Here is an 8,353-nt window from a genome sequence, read left to right on the forward strand (position 1 = left end):
AGACCGTGGTTTCGACCCCACCTTCTCTCTGCACCCCCATGCGCGCCACGGTGAGTCACCGACACTTCAGAGTCGGCTCACCGTCGCGGCCTATAAATAGCCCTTCCCCTCGCTCCACCGCCCTTCAGACAACATCGCAGCAACCTCTAGCACGTCCCTAGCCACCTCAACAAGACAACAGAGCCCCGGTGCTCGAGATTGACTGAGGCCCCTCCGCCTCGGAGTTCTAGTAGATCTCCGGCTACACGATGACTCCTACGTCCCTCTGCCCAGCAAACCACTCCCCTTGACCTCAGGGATCTTTCCCCGAACTTTCCCAAGATAATCCGTGCCCCTAGCTACCCCCTCGACCTTCGCCTGAAATTCCTCCGCCGCGGCCTCCTCATCGTCGGTGAACCTGAGCCTCTTCGTCGTTGTTCCGACCACCAGTAGGTAGGCGACGACGAGCCGGGACCATTTCCGTCATCGTTAGAGCCCGAGGAAGACGGTAGCCACGCCGGCGTGCTCCTCCTCCTCTCTGGACAGAGGTAGGAGACGACCTCGACAGTTGTGCCCCACCTGTCGGTGGCCCATTTCTCTCTCCCTCGCTCTCCGCACCCGCTGACCGCAGGGGCCCACGCTCAGGTTCAAACCTGACGGCGCGCGCGTAGGCAGGCTACCTTGCTGGCCTTTGGGACGACCCAGTCCCAGGCCGAGCCAGGCCTGGGGCTATAGCCCTTTTTCTTTATTTTAAAAACTGGATTTCAAAGATTTTTATGAAAAGATTTAACCAGTGTAAAAATATAATTTTTCCACTCTTATTCTTCTAAAAATATGTATTATTTAATAAAACCATTGGTTCAATTTTGCAGCAAATATTCTGTTTTATAATAATAAAAAGGATTAAATTGGAATAGTTTTGCTTCTATTTAGTTGATTTGAAAAATATTCCTTCATTGGAATGAGAGGCAAATATTTTTAGAATAACAACCTAGATTTATCACAAATAACCAACATTTTTGAAATGACTTTGTGATCTGTTTTGGAGTGAGCTATTTCTTATTTTATCTTTTGACAACGATAGAAAATCCGTGTGACGAGGGAATCGGGCCGGAAGACCTCAAAGACCTCGGATACCTAGCTGACCAAGGCAAGCAGCCCTTTGGCCATGACTGAGCATATGATATATTGCATGTTAGTATTGCACGTATTTCCGTTGCATATGATCATAAGTCTCGGTAAATCATTGAAGTGATGTTACCGATGGCTCCTCCGGAGCACATGCATTGAGTTTGATCCTACCACCTATGAGGGTCATGCTAATATCATGTTGTCAAGTAAAGTTAGAATTATATTAGCATGAGCATGTTGATGGTATAAATCAAAGGTTTATGAAAACCCCGTCGGGTGCCACTAATGCCCGAGGGTGATGATGACTTAGGTGGCCACTTTTGGTGAAGTTGTGCACCGGGTATTTGTGTGAGTATGGTTTCGGAAATGGGAATAGGTTTATGATGTCTCGACCGTCCCAACCTTACTTGTACGACCACATTACCCCTTATGGGACAGGGATGTGTCGATTACTATGGTTGGTGCTAGCAAAGAGCCACATTACTAGTGGCGGGGGTGATGTGTGGTCACTCTCGTGATGGGGTCGTGCCAGGTAGGGCGACTATGCCATTTTTACGTGTTCCAAGCACACAGTTGGTCCTCGCATGGTTGATACAGTCCAGAGTCGGTGCTCATAAGACGTACAACATGTGGGCTGGGTACCAATCGAGTGGTCCCGATCTAGGTTTCTTTCTGGAGGTTTCTGAATTTATAGGACCATATGGTGGTGGAGTTGCATCAAGTGGGCCCCCAAGGGGCCCACAAGCTTCGTTGGCGCGACCTAGGGGGGGCAGCGACAGGGCTTGTGGCGCCCTCGTGACCCCCCTCTGGTATCTTTTTCTTCCGGTATTTTTGATATTTTCCATAAAAAATCATCGCGAAATAATTATAGCGTTTGGACTCCGTTCCAAAATCAGATCTGAAAAGAGTCAAAAACACAGAAAAAAGAGGAACTGGCGCTTGGCACTGAGTTAATATGGTAGTCCCAAAAAGATATAAAGGTAAAAAAACATCCAAAGTTGACAAGATAACAGCGTGAAATCATCAAAAATTATAGATACGTTTGAGATGTATCAAGCATCCCCAAGCTTAACTCCTGCTCGTCCTCGAGTAGGGAAGTGATAAAGAATGATTTTTTGATGCTTTCATGCTACCTAGCATAGATGTCCTTTGTAACTCCTCTTATGAGACGTGAACGTTCAGATCCATTAGATTCAAAACAATAGTTTTCTATTGATGTGGAAACAATAATACTTCAAGCAAACTAGCAAAGTAATCATGAACTTTCAAAATAAAAAGGCCAAAAGAAAGTTATCCCTACAAAATCATATAGTCTGGCTATGCTCTATCATCATTGCACAACGAATTTAAATCATGCACAGCCCCGGTATTGGCCAAGTAATTGTTTTCACATCTTTACTTTCTCAAACTTTTTCAACTCTCACGCAATACATGAGCGTGAGCCATGGTTTTAGCAGTATAAGTGGTGTCGAGTGTGGTGGAGGTTGCAAGACAAACAAGGAGAAGATGATCACATTAACTAGGCATATCAATGAGTTGTGGAGATGCTCATCAATAGATATCATTGTGAATGAGTAGGGATTGCCATACAAATGATGCATTAGAGCTAAGAGTATGTGAAAGCTCTTAAAGAAAAGTAGTGGGTGTGCATCCAACTAGTGGGTGTGCATCCAACTTGCTTGCTCACAAAGACCTAAGGAAATTTTGAAGAAGCCTTTCATTGGAATATACAAGCCAAGTTATATATAATGAAAAATTCCCACTAGCTATATGGTGGTGACAAAACGAGAGACTCTCAATCATGAATATCATGGTGCTTAATATGCACAAGTGTGGAACGGTGGTAGCATTGTCCCTTCTCTCTTTTTCTCTCATTTTTTGGTGGGCTCTTTGGCCTCTTTTTTTATATTTTGGTGGGCATCTTTGGCCTATTTTATTTCCTCACATGGGACAATGCTCCATCAATGATGATCATCACACTTACAACTCAAAACTTAGAGCAATGATGACTCTATATGGAATGCCTTCGGTAGTGTACCGTGACAATGATCTAGCATGGCATAGACATAAATGGAAACATCATGCTAGCTATCTTACGATCATGCAATGGCAATGTAGACGTGGTGGCACATGTCATAGTGGTAGTTGCATGGCAATATATCCCGGAATGACTTTGAAAAAGCCATAGTAGGTAGGTATGGTGGCTGTTTTGAGTGAGGCTAATGGTGGGTTTTGTGCACCGGCGAAAGTTGCACGTCACTAAAGAAGATAGTGATGGTGGAAGGTGAAAGTGCATCTAAACCATGGACTCAACATTAGTCATGAAGAAATCATATACTTTTTGCAAAACTTTTATTAGTAAATGAAACAAAGCATTCAACGCATACTCCAGGGGAAGGGTTTGTAGGTATAAACCATCGTGCGATCCCGACCGCCACACAAAGGATGACAATCAATAGACTAATCATGCTCACACTTCATCACATAGCGCTTCACCATACGTGCATGCTACGGGAATCACTAACTTCAACAAAAGTATTTCTAGATCCACAACACCTTAATAGCATAACTTCAATATTACCATAACCACAACTCAAAACTAGTTGAGATGAATCAAACTTCTCTAACTATTCAATACACAGGAAGGTGGAAGTTTTCGTATCCCTTTGGATAACTACCCCTTTTGAGACTACTTTCAAAGCATAGATCCGCTACCAAGCCACGCACCGCCGTGCTCTAAAAGATATAAGTGAAGCACATAGAGCAAAATCAACTAGCTCAAAAGATATAAGTGAAGCACATGTGAGCTGAATTGTCTACCAAAGGATATAAGTGAAGCTCGACAAAATCACGGTGAGTGCATGTCTCTCTCTCTAGGTGTGCAGCAAGGATGATTGTGACACAACAAAAATAAAAGACTCATACGATACAAGATGCTCCAAGCAAAACACATAACATGTGGTGAATAAAAATATAGCCCCAAGTAACGATACCGATGGATTGAAGACGAGAGAGGGGATGCCTTCCCGGGGCATCCCCAAGCTTAGGCTTTTACGACATCCTTGAATATCTTGGGGTGCCTTGGGCATCCCCAAGATTGAGCTCTTGCCACTCTTTATCTTTTTCTCCATAAGAACTTCACCCAAAACTTGAAAACTTCACAACACGAAACTTAAACACAAACTCGTGATAACATTAGTATAAGAAAGCAAACCACCACTTCCTTAGGTACTGTAGCAAATTTAAATTCTACTTATGTTGATGTTGGGTTACTGTATTTTCAATCTTCCATGGCTAATACCCCCCGATACTATCCATAGTTTCATCAAAATAAGCAACCAACACAACAAAAACATAATCTGTTAACAGCAGACCAGTCTGTAGAAATCTGTATACTTCGCATACTTCTGTTACTTCCAAAATTCTGAAAAATTACGACAGACTGAAGAATTTGCATAGCAATCAGCAGCAAAATAATAAACTCAAAATCTCTTATAGAAAAAAAAATAAATTCTTTTCGTGAGAAGAAAGTTTTTGTCTTTTCCAGCATGACCAAACGATCATCCCCAAGACTAATCATAACGGTTTTGCTTGGCACAAACGCAAAAAGAAACACAAAAAACACAATCATAACAGAATTATGAAAGTGTGGAAAACACAAAATATAAAGAAAAAGGATAGATTCGTTGGGTTGCCTCCCAACAAGCGCTATTGTCTAACACCCTTAGCTAGGCAAAAGGTGATGAAATCACGTATAGTCATCTTTGGTGCTCAAACCATAAGTAGCCCTCATCATAGATTCATAAGGCAATCTTATTTTCTTTCTTGGAAAGTGCTCCATGCCCTTCTTTAAGGGAAATTGAAATCTAATATTCCCTTCCTTCATATCGATGATAGCACCAATAGTCCTTAGGAAAGGTCTACAAAGAATAATGGGACATGAAGGATTGCAATCTATGTCAAGTACAATGAAATCCACAGGTACATAGTTCTTATTTGCAACAATAAGAACATCATCGATCCTTCCCATGGGTTTCTTGATAGTAGAATCCGCAAGATGCAAATCAAGAGAACACTCTTCAATCTCATGAAAACCAAGAATATCACATTAAGATTTTGGAATCGCGGAAACACTAGCACCCAAATCACACAAACCATTGCACTCATAGTTTTTTATCTTGATTGTGATAGTAGGTTCCCACTCATCATGAAGTTTTCTAGGTATAGAGACTTCTAGTTCGAGCTTCTCTTGAAGAGATTTCATCATAGCATCTACGATATGCGCGGTAAAGGCTTTACTTTGGCTATAAGCATGTGGAGAATTTGCAATGGATTGCATCAAAGAAATGCATTCAAACAAGGAGCAATTATCATAATTGAATTCTTTGAAATCCAAAGTGGGAGTTTCATTACTACCAATTTTTTTGATTTCTTCTACTCCACTCTCCACACCTTTATCATCAAGATAGGTGGACTCCGAATCATTAGGGCATTTTTCAACCAAAGTGGATTCATATCCAGCCCCTTCATCAATAGGTTTGACACGCGAAAAGAAATATTCAAGAGGAGACACACCAAGCACTTTAAGATCTTCGTGATTTGCATCACTAGAACACACCCTTTTAAACCATTCATGCCTAGCGCGAATTTGGGCGGTTCTTTGTTTGCTCTCATTCATGGAGACATGCATACTTTCAAAGTTTCATCCAAGTTGACCTTGGGAGGAGTACATCTAACTTTCAAAGCATCAATATCACAAGACATCCTATCAACGCTCTTAGCCAAATCGTCAATTTTGAGTAGTTTTTCCTCTATGGACGCATTGAAAATCTTTTGAGAGTTGATGAACTCTTTGATATTACTCTCTAAATCAGAGGGTCATTTGTTGTGGTTTCCATAAGTGTTGTTGTAGGAATTGCCATAATTGTTAGAGGAGTTACTAGGAAAAGGCCTAGGAACATAGTTTCCTCTAAGAGTATTGTTGTTGCCAAAATTGTTCCTACCAACAAAATTCACGTCCAAACTAGCGTTGCTACTATCAATCAAAGAACATAGTGGCATGTCATTAGGTTCTAAAGGAGCGTTTCTACTAGCAACCAAATTCATCAAATCGTCCATCTTAGCACTAAGTGAGTTAATTTCTTCTATAGCGTGTACCTTTTTGCTAGCAGGTGACCTTTCAGTATGCCACTGAGAGTAGTTGGTCATGATATTGTCTAGGAGTTTTGTAGCGTCTCCTAACAAGATTTCCATGAACGTTCCACCTGAGGCGGAGTCCAAGATATTGCGAGAAGCGAAATTCAGACACGCATAAAAGATTTGTATAATCATCCACAAAATCAAGCCATGAGCGGGACATATTCTAATCATAAGCTTCATCCTCTCCCAAGATTTTGTAACGTGTTCATGATCAAGTTGCTTGAAATTCATGATATCGGTACGTAAGGAGATGATCTTAGCCGGCGGAAAATACTTGGATATGTAAGCATCTTTGCACTTATCCCAAGAATCGATACTATTTTTAGGCAAAGAAGAAAACCAAGTTTTTGTGCAATCTCACAACGAGAAAGGAAAAAGCTTCAACTTAATCACGTCATTATCCACATCTCTTTTCTTTTTCATATCGCAAAGATCAATGAATGTATGGAGATGGGATGCGACATCTTCACTAGGAAGGCCAGAGAATTGCTCTTTCATAACAAGATTCAGCAAAGATGTCTTGATTACATACGATTCCGCACTAGTGGCGGGAGCAATCGGAGTACTAATAAAATCATTATTATTTTTGCTCGAGAAGTCGCAAAGTTTGGTGTTTTCAGTCATGATGACATCAACAAACAAACAAGCACACTAGCAAGCAAGAAAACTGACAAAGGAAAACGACAAAGGCAAAAGAAAACGGCAAATGAAAACGGCAAATGTGAAGAGGGGGAGATGAAAACGAGAGGCAACTGGCAAAAAAAGTAAATGCAAGAGATGAGTTTGTGAGACCTACTTGGATAGATCTCTCCTTCCCCGGCAATGGCGCTAGAAATTCTTCTTGCTACCGCGACAACAGACCTTCCCTCGTACGGCGCCAGGAATCCTGTTGCAGCGGCTACGCCTTAGGGACTTCCTAGGCAAGTATGCAAAGGCTTCCCCCGTGTCCTTGGAGCCTTGCGTTGGTGTTCCCTCGAAGTGTAAAGGGTGATGTAGCACAGCGGCGGTAAGTATTTCCCTCAGTTTTGAGAACCAAGGTATCGATCCAGTGAAGGAGTATCACAAGTGCCCGCACAAACACAAAGAGCTTACTCCCAACGCTATGAAGGGGTTGTCAATCCCTTATAGATTGTTTCCCAAGTGAGAACTGCAAGCAACAAAGTAATAAAGCAAAGTAAAAGCGGAGGTGTAAACGATTGGTGTGAATAGACCCGGGGGCCGTAGTGTTTACTAGTGGCTTCTCTCATGAAAGCAAGTAGACGGTGGGTGAACAAATTACTGTCGAGCAACTGATAGAACCGCGCAAAGTCGTGACGATATCTATGGCAATGATTATATCTGTAGGCATCACGTCCAAAACAAGTAGACCGATACTTTCTGCATCTACTACTATTACTCCACACATCGACCGCTATCCAGCATGCATCTAGTGTATTAAGTCCAAAAGAACAAAGTAACGCCTTAAGCAAGATGACATGATGTAGATGGACAATCTCATATCTATGACAAAGCCCACCTTGTTACCCTTGATGGAAACTACATGATGTGTGCCTTGTTGCCCGTACTGTTACTGGAAAAGGTCACCACACAGTAAGAACCCAAAACCAAGCACTTCTCCCATTGCAAGAATCATAGATCTAGTTGGCCAAACAAAACCCAAAACTCGGAGAGACTTACAAGGATATCAAATCATGCATATTAGAAATCAGCAAAGACTCAAATATATATCATAGATAATCTGATCACAAATCCACAATTCATCGGATCTCGACAAACACACTGCCAAAGAGGATTACATCGGATAGATCTCCATGAAGATCATGGAGAACTTTGTATTGAAGATACAAGAGGGAGAAGAAGCCATCTAGCTACTAACTATGGACCCGTAGGTCTGAAGTGAACTACTCACGAGTCATTGGAGGGGTGATGATGTTGATGAACAGACCCTCCAACTCCAAAGTCCCCTCCGGCAGGGCACCGGGAAGGGTCTCCAGATGAGATCTCGCGAAAACAGGAACTTGCGGCGGCGGAACTCCCGATCTAG

This window comes from Hordeum vulgare, chromosome 5H, assembly GCF_904849725.1.
Source record: "Hordeum vulgare subsp. vulgare chromosome 5H, MorexV3_pseudomolecules_assembly, whole genome shotgun sequence".
Taxonomy (NCBI): Eukaryota; Viridiplantae; Streptophyta; class Magnoliopsida; order Poales; family Poaceae; genus Hordeum; species Hordeum vulgare.